A 16,120-nucleotide genomic window follows, 5' to 3' on the forward strand; every position below is an offset into this window, starting at 1 on the left:
GCCTGAAAACAGCCGTAACTGTAAACTTGAGTAACTGCATGTAAACAAAGGTGTTTAGAATGCTGAAGCCTGATACACATAGTTAAAATAGACTTTTCATTGGAACTGGCTATTTTGACATGCCTCACTGAGGGCAGGGTGAACGTAGCTTCAAAGTCGTCTTCTCCAATTTATTTGTTCCCTTCCCCTTTTCTTTACATTTGTGTATCTCATTAAATAATAAACGTGTAAAAATCTTACAACACAAAGGCTTTCATTGCCCATTTAAATGTTTGTCTTTGTGGCAACAGCAAGAACTGCTTCCAGAGAGTTTGATTGTGTTACCACTTCCAATTTGTGCCCAATTTAAAAAAAAAAAAACATTCCAACCAAAATGACTCAAACGACAATTTTTTTAAATAATTTGCTTTTCTTTAGAGTTGTTTTCTGTGATAAAAACATGATTGGCCTTAAATGACCCCAGTCAAACGCATAACCCCTCCTCGCCTGAAATCCTTTTTTGCTGTTTGACCTAACTGAACACGCAAGCCCTTTTTTTCTCTTTCCCTCCCCTTCTCCTTCTTCACCTCCCTTCCCTGACTGCAAATGTCCCCACCAGTTTTTTTTTCTTTCTTTTCTGTCAGCTACCTTACACACACACACACACACAAATTCACACTCAACTGCACAAGCTGAACTTTTATCTTTTTATAGCCCTGTGTTGTGTCTTGTTAGGCGGGGGAGTTCAGTTTCCTCCAGTGAACAGTGAGCATCTCCTGCAGTCATATGTGCTTCTCGCTATATAACATGGGCTTTACCAAGCTGGGTCTGAAACATTCCACCTCTTTTTTTATATGTCTTTGAGCATTTTCTGTGAGCAAGTTTTGATGTGACGTGTTCATGTTCAAATCTACACAACTGATCCACAAGGGCTGGAAGTAAACAAACCCTCCTCCCTTTTCCAGAGTCTGACACACAACAGCTCTGCACAAAGTAGGAAGGATGTAATATTCCTTTGAACTTACAAAAATAATATCCTGTTTTTTTAGGACAGGGAGTAAGATTGTTAACTTTTCTGACAACATTTCATAAAGAATAAAATAAAAGCTACAGTTACTCCAGGTCAGTCCGAAAATAAAATAAAACAACACTTCTTTATTGATAGTTCTCATGAATGTGGGCATTGAACTGAACCACGGTAGTTTTCACACTAGACTCTCTGCTCCAGACCAACAAGATACACATTTCTGGCAATATTATGTACAAATTCAACAAATATTTTGAATAAGGGATGCACAGCTGTGGGGTTAGCATTCATGGCTCAAAGCAAGAAAGCCGGAGAGCCCGAGTTCAAGTCTCAACTGAATCCCTTCTGTTGTGGAGTTTGCATGTTGTTCCCATGCATGCATGGGTTTTCTTCAAGCAATCCAGCTTCCTCCTACAATAGGTTAACTGGTGTGGTAAAGTCGGTGTGTATGGTTGCATTTCACTTTGTGGTCCTGCGAAGGACTAGCGAGTTGTCAGGTGTGCATCCCGCCTTCACCCAACTGGGATAGGCTCCAGTAACCCTATGATCAAAGGGACTTAACAAGTTTAGAAAACAGATGGATAGATGAATGGATGGGTTCAGAAGATCATTGCTGTAATCTGGACTGTCGTCATTGTGCTGCAACGTTCACACCGGGCTCAGGAATGGGCGTTCGAGCGACCCATTTATGGAAAAGTTTATGTAAACGCACTTATATACACGTTTCGGGCTTCCATTCAAAACTCTTGAAGTCACGCTTTTTCAACCGTTTTCAGGTTCTACGTACAAAACGCACCACCATTGAACACGCCACATAAACTAAACCACTTGAACTCTGACCAATCAGGAACTGGGACTTGGTGGTGACAAATGGATGACGTCTCTGGCACTTCATGGAAGTGCCAACCGTTTGTAAAGTGATGGTGAAGGAGAAATTAATTGCTGCAGTTTGTGCCCGGCCGGAATTCTATGAAACCAAGTAATTCTTATATCGGAATAAAGCTGTGAAAGAAAAGAACCCACATACAGTGTGCTTAAATGAGAGTTTGTCCTGCAACAGCAAGGATAGTTGTGAAGAGTAGAAATCCTTGATGAACTGTAAGTTATTGTAGTGAATTATAAAAAGGAGTCTGATCTGTTCCGGCTTGAAGAAATGAGCTCGGTTAGACAGGAAGTAAAATACAAAATTATCTTTGTCACCAAAGAAGATCATGAAGCTCCCAGCAATGCTGAGCTTGTAGAAGAAGATCCCAATGACCCCTATGAGGAGCAGGGTATTATCCTTCCTGGTGGTGACATAAACTGGAACTGCCCCTGTCTGGGTGGGATGGCCAGCGGTCCCTGCGTGACAGAGTTCAAGGATGCCTTCTCCTGCTTCCACTACAGCAAGGAGGAAATCAAGGGTTCAGACTGCATGGAGCAGTTCACGGCTATGCAGCAGTGCCTGCAGCTCTACCCAGAGCTGTACCCTCAAGAAGATGAAACCTCACCCAAACAGAGCTCCAAAGACTCTGCTGCTGAAGGGCCTTCGGCCGCCAACTCGAACCCTGCTCCAGAGCAGGACTCTGATACCTCAAATCCCAACACAGAAAGCTCACCGGGGAGCTAATAGAAGTCCAGTATGTGTGTGTGTGTGTGTGTGTGTGTGTGTGAGCCACAAAGCTCAATATCCACCTTTCAGTTGCAGGTAATACTGTATGGATGAAATGTAAACCGGTTATTGTTTTATTTTTTTAAAGCTCCTGATGAGGTGTTTAGGTATGAACGATGTATAAATGAGCCAAACATGCTTGTATGCATAAAGGTGAAGAGACTCCCATTTTTATCTTGGACTGGCCACTCTTAAAACTGCAGAAAGATGATCCACACTCACTAAAGCTACACTGATATCCCACAGTGATACAATACACCCAACAATAATACAATTATCCCATAAGAATTCACACAAATTAATTGATGAAGCCTGCCAACTGATTATTAATCTAATTGACGGAAATAAATCACTTATCTCACAATTGGAAAAAAGTACCATATGGATTTATGTAGAGTAGATTTATTTGACTCTAACATAAAAACGGCCAAGTGCATCACAGCAGACAACACAATTAAACAGTAAAAAATAATCAAACCATCATTCCTGAATTTAGCAAAGACATGTGACCATACACTGTGGTAGAATGCTCTAATAATGTTCCATTTGATTATTTTGATGTGGAAAAACAACAGTGGGCAGAACTTTATGAAACTGAAAGGTGAATGGATTTGCTTGCTTGTTTACGTGTTTGTTTGTTCACATATTTGAGGTACGCTTTACTATCTTGCAAGAAAGTTAGGGAATCTGGAAAAATTCTTATGCACTGTTCAGTACCCAGGGATTTATCTCTGAGTCGCACGGGTTAAATGTTTGGCTAAAGATGTCTTGGAGCCATTTTAGGTCAGTGAATTGGATCAAGTCGAATTGTTCAAATATCGACAATGATTCATATCAACAACCACTAATTATGATGTGAATGGAATCATTGTTAAAATGAATTGTTATGTAGCAACTGCGTCACAGAAAGTACTCTACAAAGTAACAGTTAGTGGGCAGTGTACTAATGTAACCAGCAATGGTGTACTAGTGTACTATTGTAATGAGCTACTGACCAGAAGCCTACAATTTGGCTCAAGAAAGGAGTGGCAGGAGATGAGGTAGGTTTTGGTTTGGTTCCATTTATTGTGGAAAAATATTTACAGTGACTGACAAACATTAAACAAGGCAAAATAAAAGGCCATTCATCTGTATGTACACAAGCATTTGAAAGTTCAAGATCTATAATACGCAATGCAGAATTATTAACGTATCGGCATATCGACAGTCCAGCAGTAGTTAACTGCACCACAGAAATAAAAAAAAGTATTGTAGTTCGGTGGGCGATGGTGGGCGTAAGTGGGGTGAGAGTTTTGACTGGGCTGCCAAGACCCCCTCCTACCGGCCCGGCGGAAGGATGTGGCTCTGCAAAACTCTCTATGACTCTGTAGGTTCAGGTTCCTATGGTCTGGCCACCTGAGCTTCAATAAACTACATTTATCTAACTCCTTTTTCTGACAGTTATAGTGAGAATGGTAATCTGTGAAGACTGAGGGTCCTTTGGGAGCTTCAGAATCCAGCAAATGCAGTAATCTGACACAAATGCCACAGGACCATCTGGAGGATATCACTGACTTGAAGTCTTCTTTTTTTCTTTTTTTTTTTTTGTAGCAAACCATTTTTTGGCCTCTGACCCATTTCACTCAACTTTTTCGTCTAGACATATTTATGCCCATTGAGTTCACTGAAGAGTTTGAGATTAATGGAATTCAGTACTGTCTAGCTATCCAGATTGATTTTCTGGTAATCAACCATGCTATCAACTGACAAACGTTTTTGCCAGAGATATGTGTAATTAGGAAAATAATCCGACTGTAAGCGTCTACACTCATCTGGGTGGTGTTCCGTTCACCATGAGAGTTGCACATCATCTGGGCGGAACTGGAGATGTCTTTAATTTTCTCTTGAGGGTGCAGTGTGTTAAAGCAATCCAAGCCAGATGATGGGGAGACAGCATTCCCTCACATTCCAACAGAGTCAATGGGACTGTACAAGAGGAAAAGTGACCTGGGGGGCAGAGGGATTGATTACTTGGATGATTACAGGAAGGATTACAATTTAACGCTTCACAGGGAATCCTACAATGCTGGAATCACTTAACCCTGACAGGACTCCAGAGGCCTCGTTTCTCAAGACCCTTTGTAAAAAGTGCAAAATTGTGTGCACACTTAAATAAATTGGAACTGCTGTTGGTTAAAAAATATTGTAAATAACAAACTAATAATGATTGCACAATGGATCACAGGTGCAATAGAAGAGTAGACATGGTCTAGTGATTTCATACATGAAACCTTTTCAATGGACAGTAGAGAATCAGAAGAAGGAATGGGGTTTCTCTTCTGGGACAAATGAAATGCTCCAGCCGTTGGGCTGCAGTGGCACATAGCGAGCGGGGCCTGGTTCAATTCCCTGCTGGGTTCTTTCTGCGTGGAGTTGCATGTTCTCCCTGTGCATCCATGGGTTTTCTCCAGGCACTGCTGTTTCTTCCCACAGTCCAAAAATGATGCTTCAGAGCAGTGTCAGTTTTTGGTATGGGCGATCGCCCAGGGCGGCACTTCATGGGGGGCGGCATTTGCCGTGCCCGATGCGTGCGTTACGCACATTTTGTGCTGTGGTACGATAGATGTCTACGATATTTAAAGAGGAAACTTGTGGCTTTTAATTTAAAATTGCTTCAGCTGCCGACACTTAACACTAATAGTTTGAGACATCAGACTCTGAAGAATGTCTTCATACTATTTGCTCTTCACACTTATGGTGCAAAATTAAAAAAAGTCAGTAAGTCAGTAAGTCAGTTAGTGTGTTCAGTAAATGTTTATCTTCTTCGGCCCAAAACCTTAAGCGTGTTTTTAACTTATGCCCCCTGTGTGACTGAGTTTGACCCCCGCTGTAATACGAGTCTAGAAAAGTCATGCATTTTTTGTGTAAAATGGCTAAATAGAAGATAGGGAACACAACAGGATGTTGTTGTCAAATTTTGTATGTTTGCGGGGGGGGGGGGGGGGGGGCGCTGGTGGGGTAACTCGCCCAGGGAGTAACTCTATAAATTGTCCCTAGGTGTGATTGTGAGTGTTTGGTGACTAGAGGCTTGTCCAGAGTGTACCGAGCTTTCATTCAAGGACATAATTAAAAGACACACTTTGATAAAAGCTCAAAAGATGATCGAAGTGAGACTTAAAAAGGACCTTTCTGGCTTGCACATGTGATTCAGAGCTCGGTTTTGTAAACTTTCATGATACAGATCTGCTAAGAAATATGGTGCTTGGTTCTGTTGTAAAGGGCCGACACAGCAGCGATTTGATGACTTTTTAATTTGTATTATGGATGTGTCTTTGGATTAGTGGGTGAAGCAGCCTACTCCCAATCAGTTAGTTTGATTTTCAAATATTTGACTTGACAGCCATGGTGTCTTTGAGGAGGTAATCATCTTTGCTTGTACAACTGAACGCAGATCTTTTCCAAACCTGACGTCAAATGCATAAAACCAAATGTCGCATGACAACAATAAAACATAAAATTGATTTTTTTCATGTTTCCCACCATGAAAAAAATGCTACAAGAACACAAATTTGAAAAACAATCATATCTGAGACTTTTCTTTCTATGTGCTTCCAAGCCCTTCTCATTTCCTTTTTATTGGTTGATGATGAACCAGAGGAAGAAGTGCATATTGCGACTTACTATATAAGGGTCTCAGACAGTGGCATTCGGCCTCTGTCATTACAGACACTATTGTGAGAGCTGGAAGTCGAGTATTCAAACAAATAGACTAACAAAGATCAGTACAAACTAGAACATTTATGTTCTCTCTGCAGATTTGCTTCTACTTTTAGAACCTTTTCCTTTGTAAGTCAAATGGCATTATCTGCTAAAAAAAAAAAGAACATTTAGTAGTTTAGAGTCACTTCTTGGTAGCCATCTCTCTGCCTCACATACCAAAATGCCTGCCCTGCCCCCTCCCTCGGCTTCTGAAAAGAAAGCTCATTCCTGCTCTGCTTGGCTCAGCCTTGCTTCATACTTGGTTCTGACAGCAAAGCCCTTTCACCTACTTTCACTGCAGTGCCTGCCCAGAGACACACATGCACACACACACACGTGCACACTCACGTGCATGCTCGAGCTCAGAAGCAGTCTGCCTGCCTGGTCTTGTTATGCAGAGAGCAGCATCGCTCTGCAGTCTGACATGGTTCCCTACAGGAGGAAAGTATTTACCATCTGTCTACATTTATGGGCTCTCCCTTTTCTCCTTTACCCTTGTCACTGTTGCTCTCCTTCAGCTCTCCCCCTCCCTCTATAAAAAGCCCTGGGAGAAGCCGAGAGGGGGATAAAAGCTGTGTCGAGATGAAGTAGAATAGCGGTCCAGGCATGTGTGTGTGTTTGTGTGTGTGTGTGTGTCAGCACTTACATAATCACATTGGTGACCGTTCACTTTGAGAAATGTGAGGGATGTTGGATGTGTTGCACAGGATGAAGAATTCTCAGCTTCGTCACAAATACCCCAAAATACATTTCAGCACACCATTATGAAATGCGTCGGACAAGTGCGACAAAACACACACATCCAACATAATACAACAACAACAACATTTATAGGGCAGTAAAAAAAAGCATAAATGTCTTAAATAAATGATGAGAAGTAGAATAAATTGACGAAAGCCATGACATCAAGTTCTTTGTTTGCACCAGTCTAAGCAGGTCTGACTTAACAGAAACGCCTGTTCCACAGCCTGGGGCCACCACTGAGAAAGCTGCACCACCTCCCTTTATCACCTCTGGTGGTCTGGATTGGAGGACTGCAGACAGCCGCTGGTTGAACGACCCCAGTGAAGTGTGAGGCTGCACAAAAAGACACACAGGTCACAGGCCATTTAAAAAGAAGAAAAAAACACATAACCTTTAAGTGCACCCTCAACAGGACAGGGAGCAGGATTTAAAGTCCCCATATGAACCTTTTTTTTTTTAAATAAAAACAGTCCCAGTGGCTTTTAATTATGATCATGACATTTTTAACCAAAATTCCACAATCTAAATGTCTTGAACAGCCATAAACCCCATTTGTATTTGAGGCTAAGCTTTATTTGTGAAAATTATATATGTATGCATTCCTTGTTGGAATGGACAGAAAAAAGAAACAAAAGAGGAGAGAAAGAAACAGAGTGGGATGTCAGAGATGGGGGATAAGGGGTTAAAGGTGGGGGATAGTCAGTATCACAAAGTTAAAATATAAAAGTGTTGTGAGAAAATTAAATTACAAAATTTAGTTCACACAGCAACAAAACAAACAAAACAAAACAAAAAGTCTGCACACAACTCTTTACAGGTTAGAAGTATAATCATGCATCAATGATTAAAGATTTATCTCCCAAGATTTCTGCACAGGTACCCACAATATTCACATTACCGATATCAGTGAAAAGGGGTGTAGAAAATGGGGATAAACAAACAATACCCATGCCCGTATTTGTGCAAACGTGAATAAGCAGGTGTGCCTCTTAGAGTGTACCTTGATCACACTGAACGCTCCAGCAAAGGCAGGAGGCCCGGCATCCCACACCTCAGAGCTAGGGGCAGACAGCGCAGCAACCCAGCCGATCCAGTCTTCCAAGAGCCTCACCGTCAGACAAAGATCCAGGAGCAACCACCCTCCCGTGCACCTGACCCCCACCACAGAAACGGAGCTGGAGGTCAGGACCCATCAGCCCCCCGGCCGAGGAGTAGGAGGAACAGAGAACACGCAGAGCCGGAGCCCCGGCCCTGGCAGGGACCCGCCCAAGGCGCACTGGGCCTATACCCAATGCCCCGACCGCTCGAGACCTATGCCGGCGCCCAGACAAGAGGCACGCCACCGCCCGGGAGTCCTGAGCCCTCACCTACACCCCCCCATAGGCAGGCCGGCACAGCCCTTGGTCAGTCCACACTGCCCACCCGTGCAACCTGCCCGCCAGCCCCACCGAGGTCAAGAGGGGGGAAGCGGCAGAAACCGACCGCCCGAGTGGGAAGGCGGACGCAGGCGACCAGCGGAGGCCCCAGACAGGGCCAGGGGGACGGTGAGCCTGAGGACCAGGCTCTAGTTGCTGTGAGCGACGATGGAAAAAATTGGGGTGTCCCGGTAGCCCAAGAGAGGGGTCCCACCCGGCCTCCAGGAGATGTCGCCCAGCCCGCTCAGATGTTGTATACTCCCTCCCTGCACATAAAAGGAGCCGCAAGATCTGGGGCGCAGGAGCCTCCACAGCGCCACCAACACCCCAGCAGCAGACGCCGGCCCATCCCACTCAGCGTGGGGGGCAGGGGACAGGGAGCAACGTGAGCATCCCCCTCTTGTTATGTGTGTATGTGTGTGTTAAAGAGGTGCAGTTAAAATTGGTGGACAGGGTCTGATCACCCAACCGTGTCCACCATAGGGTCCTACATGAGTGTGTTTATGTATGTTGGTGCTTAGTGTGTGGTGTGGTGTATGTTCTCGGAGGGGTGCAATTAAAATTGGTGGATGCTTCCACCAATGGTCCCTACGTGTCTATAGCAAACAAAGCTTGATTGGGAGGGGGTGGTCTACTTAACCTTATTTATTATTTTCCCCTCCCTTTGTTATTTTTCTTTTTATTAATTATTTAATATTATTATTTATTCCCCCCCCTTTTGACTGATTTATATTTGTCTCTTATTTATTTATCTATTTATTTATTTATTTTAGCCCCCCCACACACACACCCACTATCAACTCCCAGGCTTCTTGGTGAGATGTTATGTGTAAAGAGGGAGACTTGTCATGCTCTACCATGCATGGTAGAGCATGGATTTTTCTGATGATGGAGGACATATAAGGACATATAAGACATATAAGAAAATTAAGACTCAAATTGCATGTCTGAGTATTTCTCTATTCAAATAGTTGTAAATCAGGAGCAGACGAAATAAATGCTGTTTAAAAAAAAGCTTTGTGGTGTAAAAAATACAATGAGTGGGCCACAAGCTCCCTGCACCGCTGCCTTTTGATGCATCCACTTGCAGACAATCAGATCAACTTATGTCTTTGTTTTCCTCGTCTGAGGTGACATCTGGCTCAAAACTGTACGGCTGGATAGCTCCGGCCATTTTTGTCACACCAGTAATGTTAGGTTGGACTGTAAGATAGCGGGTGAAAATATAGACAAAGGGATGAATAGAAACTGGGGTGGGCTTTCTGTGCATCATTAGTCCTGTCCACAACTCAGAAGCAAATTTCAAATAAACTCTTGCCGCTGTGCAGAAACTATGTCCTAAGAGACAACACTGGTTGTTTTTTTTTTTTTTTTTTGGTTAGAAAACGCATTCTATATGTCCTCGATTTGCACCCGCCATACACTGATTCAGTGCAAGATTGTTTACAGGGTCCATTATAACAACGCCACACTGGCCAAAATACATCCTTCTATTAGTGAGGCCTGCAGCAGATGTCACCTCTCACCTGCTAATCATGCCCATATGTTTTGGTCATGCCCAGTGCTTGCAGCATTTTGGACAGATGTATTTGATACATTATCTTATGCATACAGATACTCCGTCACACCAAATCCCATATCTGCAATATTTGGTCTTCCCCCAACTTCCGACATGCCAAGTGCACTGCAGCGGGCCATTGCATTCACCACCTTATTAGCACGAAGGCTGATCCTGCTGAACTGGAAGCTCCCCCGTCCCCTTTTGCATGTCCGCTGGGTCCATTAGGTGCTCTATAATCTCAAACTTGGGAAGCTAAGGTACTCACTTCAAGGTTCACTCAGGGCATTTCATGAAACCTGGAGCCCTTTCCTACAATAAATGGACTCCTTGACATTTCCTCACAATCTGGAGGCTGATTGAGCGCTCATGCAACAAACGGTCAAGGGCGTTACCCCGGTTTCTCTCACTTATTATTTATTTTATTTTATTGGTGTTTGTTTTACATAATTTCCCAGTTCTAAATGCATACGTGGTTTACTTACCTTCAAAATACAATTCTGAGTTTAATTTTTTTTTTATATATTCAGAAAAATGCCACATAACCTATTAAAAACATATTTTTTCTTAGAGTGCGTTTTGCAAATATCTACCCCTCTTAATTTCTACATCGTGACTTTCATTTGTTTTTTGTTTTTTATCTTGATTGCACAGCACACCGCAGTCACCGTCTCAACCCATCAATACTATGCACACATCAACAGATTATAATTCATTAATTTGAGTTTATCAATTAAAATGAGTGACATTTCAACCCTGGTCTACCCTTTTTCTCTGAAAGGCTGTTGTGTGTCACTATGTACAGCTTGCAGTAAAATAATAATAATAAAAAAACAATGGATAAACAAAATTGACCACAAACAGATGAACTGTAAATCTAATTTCCCTCTCAGACAAAGCAACGGTTGAGTTTGTTGCCAAGGAAACTCTACATCTTTCATTGGTTAAGCTGTTTCTATGCAGATGCTGCCAGTGTACACACAAACTAAAATTTGTTTTTTGGCTTGTAGAACAAACAATTTTGATTTGGGGGGATAGCCTGCGATTTCAGTATTGTTGTAACAATATCAATAAGGTATTGTTATAATAAAAATGTTATTTTGGAATCAGGTTTAGTTGTGCATTTTTGGATATCAGGGACTTAAAAGTCTCTGTTTAACCAGAAAGGTCAAAAGTCTGAGTTTTGCTCAGCAGCTGACATAAAGCAAAGGTGACATTCCACACACATTGCAACTGGAGCTCTGGACAGGACATTTAGCAAAAAATCTGTATTGTTTTCTCAAACGAATAATTTGTGGCCACAAACTAGTATTTTGGGTAAACAATTTAGCATTGGCAAAAATTTGTGGGCACAATTTAGCATTTTGTGAGCACACATTAGTTTTTTTTTAGCACATATTAGCATTTGTGCCCATAAATTATGATTTTTTTTTTCGGGCACAACATTTTGTGGGCACATTTTAGAAATTGATGACAAAATATTTTGTGCAGAAAACTTAGCATTTTGTGCACAAAAAATTAGCATTTTGGGAGCATAAATTAGCATTTTGGGAGCATAAATTAGCATTTTGGGAGCATAAATTAGCATTTTGTGCACACAAATTGCTACTTTATGGGCACAAACGAGTGATTTGTGGGCACAATTTAGCATTTTATGAGAACATAGTATTTTGTGCACAAAAATATGAATCATGTATAAACAACTTGCTACTTTGTGCACATTACCGTATTTTCCGGACTATAAGTCGCACCGGAGTATAAGTCGCACCAGCCCAAAAATGCATTATGAAGTAGAAAAAAACACAGATAAGTCGCACTGGACTATAAGTCGCATTTTGACGGGAAATTTACTTGACAAAATCTGAGACCAAGAACTAATAAGTTCCACAACCTCATATGACACAATCATAGCAGATTGTTTATCTCATAATTTCACAGTAATTCTTTCTCATATTTATTTATTCCTTTCATGAAGCATCATTGGCCAACTAATACTCTGTTTTCATCCTGTATTTGTAGAAACAGTTGTCATTTTTATTGCATTTCTGAATCTATGAAATCATTGGAAAATAGAATATTATGTTGTTAGCCTTCAAGATCTTACTGTAAAAAAATGTTTGCTGATTCTCTGAGTCACTTAACATACCTCATACATCAAATTGACCCAGGAACATCATCTCTGTTCCTCACAAATGAACATAACAGGAGGGTAAACAATGTATTTATTTCAATTTATTTCTAATATAAATCGCTGCGGAGTATAAGTCGCACCCCTTGCCAAACTATGAAAAAAAGGGCGACTTATAGTCCGGAAAATACGGTAAATACTAATTTAATGCTTATTTGTATCTTTAAAACAATATATCATGGCTATAAATAGTTAATTTGAGGGAACAAGATTTATTATTTTTAATATCATTTCCAGGTCACCGTATGATTTACTGAAAATTTGAGTGCAAATCTACAACAGCAGCTGCTGCAGCAGACGAGGCAGACATGGGGCACTTCAAAAAATGTACGGACATCACACAATTATGCATCAAAAATGAATAAAACTAATATTTAATGCCAGAAGGTTGATTTCAATAAGGTTCTGGCTACACACAATTGAAGTGGACATAGAGCACTCAGCAGTGTAGAACAGAAGGAGCTTTGGAGGCTTTGAGAAGAATTTAGACCCCACTTTAAAAAAAAAAAAGACGACAGAAAAAAAAACGGAAGTTAGAACATTAGTTTGGGTGAGCCAAGGAGATCCATGTGAGGTCAGATGTACACATACATTAACTGAGATGCTCTTACTCTAACGTCTTGTGTGTATTTCCTCAGTTCCTCAGTGTGTATTCGACACACTGAGGAACACTACAAAACGAAGTCAGATAAAAAGGCCAAACTAGCTTTGCAGCTTTGCATTGCACACTTCCTCTGTAACTTGACTTCTGTATATCCAATTTACTCTGATAAAATTAGTTAAACTACACTCTGAGTGACTTTCCCAGCAGTAATGACAGTGGCACAAACAATCTGCTCCTGTTTCATCAATTTAGAAATCCAGTGTTGATCTGCTAAACTCTTCACAGGATCTACAGAGAAAATGCAAAGACACAGAAGTATGTCTTAAAAAGCACACGTCCGTCATTGAACCATGACATTTCTTAAATTATGCATAAATGTATACAACAAAACACAGAAATTAAACGCACTTAATAAAATTTAAAGATTGTTTTGATTTTTTTTTCCTAATACCTCCACATTGTCAGAGAGTTATAGAGACTTTTAAAAATTCAAAAAGTAGGTCAGCCTGTGATGAGTGGTGCTCCTGTTTCATCGACCCTCCCAGCAGGACCACACAAGATGCACAATCCACTTTGCTTCTTGTCTGAGGCTTTTTTATCAGAAAATATTTTTTATATTCAACAGTATGCTGATCCTTTAGAAACTATTGTGTCCAAAAACATCCATGGATAGAATTTGTGCAGAATTGTTCACCTGTCAGCTGAAATTTCTCAGTGTTTCGGGGCTTTCACTGGGAATTCTACAGAAGTTTACTTTGATTTTTGCTTTAAATGTATTCATGTCAAAAATGGATTTTGTTCACTCATGCTAAACTAGATAGGTGCGGATGGAAGCTGCTGGAAGTAAGGAGGCACAGACAAGAGTCTGCCTAAAGTCTGACGGAGGAGGTTTTAACTGCAGGGAGCTCCTCTGATCAAAGTATGCAGACAAACGTGCACACTTGTGCACACATATTAGTGTCTTAGGTAACTGCAAACACGGCTTAACGTGCACATTTCTTCCTGTAGGAGTGTGAAATATTAGCTTCAAATGGAATGTGACACACACACACACGTTTGTACAAAAACCTGCACAGGGACCACATTTTGACTTTACTGGAACTTGCTGATGCCTGACCAGAGTCAAACATTTATGCAGAAACTTTTCCCATGGTGCAAAGCTTTCTAGACAATTTATAGGAGGATAAACTTAAACATTTAAAGCAAAAGCAACATTTAAAGAGCAACACCGTCAGAAGAACTTCACCAAATATCCATGAAACCAAAGTTTACAGTTCAGCTTGGATTCATTGGTAATTATCTACATCTATCTATACATATCTATCTATACCTATGGCATTCCAAAGTATGTCCATGAGAAGGAAAAGTGTTTTTTTTTGTCTCATTTTGCTATAAACCCAGACTGCAGCCATTTTTGCATCAGGTTGTACCCGTTCTCACCTGCGTCTCCTGAAGGTGTGGAAATGCCGGGAAGTGTTTATCAATGGCATGGATGGTGTAATGAACCATTAATGGATGCAGATTCCCTCACTTTGCATTCTGCATAATGTTTGTACCCTAGAGGGGGCCAGGTTTTAAAGTGTATTGATGCCAGGAAATTAGCCGCATCAAAATTTCAAACCAATTGTTTCGAAGGGATTTATGGGGCCGCCACCAAAGAAGTAAATCAAGACAACAGTGGAATGACAGCAGAGTGAAAGTTGTGTGGATGTGACCCTGATGGCCTGTTTTCACTCATACTGACAGGTGGGTCACCTCCAGGTCAGGCCCAGACACACCTGAGAGATCAGCTGTCAGTCAGCAGTGAAAAAAACAACCAACCAGGGGAATGTAAGGGCAAAGGTCACTGAACCAGCGTCTGTACACAATGACTTTTATGTCAAAACGGATATAAATGTCAGTGATGATTCTCATATTGTCATGACTGAGCTCAGCTCCGTCCACATATGCCCTGCGTCTGTCCTCTTGTTTCTGGTCTCTCTAAAGCCATGGTTCCTTCTTCGTTCCTCACATTGTTTCCAAAATCCAACCTAGATGTTGACCCTGTTTTGGTTGCGTTTCAGCCAGTCCTCAGTCTTCTGAGTGTGCGTCCTCAGTTTTTAACTTCCTTTCTTCCTCTCTACTTTGATGCTCTGTGCTGTCTTACAGTGAGAACCTTTAAAACACTAGCCACTCCAGCTGTCAACAACAGGTCAATGACTCTACTTGTGTTCTGCCTGGGTTGATTACCTATTAATGAACAAAACCTTTGTCTGTTCCTTGAGGATTAAGTTTCTTCTTCTTCATGCACCCCCTAAGGTTAGAACAATCAGTCATCACATCCTTTACAGGCATTTTACAGAAGCATATCTTACAAGTCAGTTGGTGTGTTTTGGTTCATATGTTTTTTTTGTCCAGATTATATATTGAAATCTAAAGTGCTACACTGTTATCATTATCCTTACGAAGTATGAACCGATGACAAAGTCAACTCTTTCCCTTTGCACAGATCCTACAATCCACCTCTCCTTCATAGTGTTCTCTAATGATCATTTTTAAGTGTCTTTTTGGCCCCAATCCGATTCCGACGCCTTTGATTTTGAGATCTATCCATACTGACTCCTAGTCCTATACTGTTGTGACGAATTAAAAATGAACAAATTCATCCAGGTTTTCCTCCATTTTGATTTTATTCATCCTATTTTATCATTAAACCCAACAAAACTTGTGTAAAGCAGCTGGAACAATCAAAGTAAAAATAGTTTAACTATAAACTACAAAAAACAGTTAACTAGTAACTAGTAAAAATAGGGGATAATTAGTTATGTGAGAAAGTTTAGTATCTTCCGAGCTATTGAACATTTTTGATCAAACGGGATTCCATTAAAAATTCTTAAACATTTTTGATTGCTTTTCCTTAAACCATTCAGGACTAGCACAGATCAATGGAACCATTTATTAGTTTTGGTTGTTTTTTCCCCGCGGAGCTTGCACTTTGTAGACGGTCCCTTGGCAGCCGTCTCACTGCCATCTCTCTGTTTAATTCTTAATAAAAAGAAATAATTGATCTTTTTACCTTTGAAATGCTTTTGTAGATCGTTGGTTGCATTAAGACGAACCAAAAGAAGCACTTGTTGATAGTTTATACCTTTATTTAAACATTTATTGAGCCTGGAGGCTAAAATCTATGAACGTCTTGCTAATTTTACCGAACGGATTTTGTGTGCTTTCTTCTTA

At 41.0% G+C, this 16,120-nt stretch overlaps 1 pseudogene; it reads left to right on the plus strand.

The window, feature by feature from the left end:
• Window positions 1-2,159: 2,159 nt before the first annotated feature.
• Window positions 2,160-2,615, plus strand: LOC101158515 (mitochondrial intermembrane space import and assembly protein 40-B pseudogene; annotated as a pseudogene).
• The last annotated feature ends 13,505 nt before the right edge of the window (window positions 2,616-16,120 follow it).

The sequence above is a fragment of the Oryzias latipes genome, chromosome 4 (assembly GCF_053564925.1).
Source record: "Oryzias latipes strain Hd-rR chromosome 4, Olatipes_Hd-rR_3.1".
NCBI lineage: Eukaryota > Metazoa > Chordata > Actinopteri > Beloniformes > Adrianichthyidae > Oryzias > Oryzias latipes.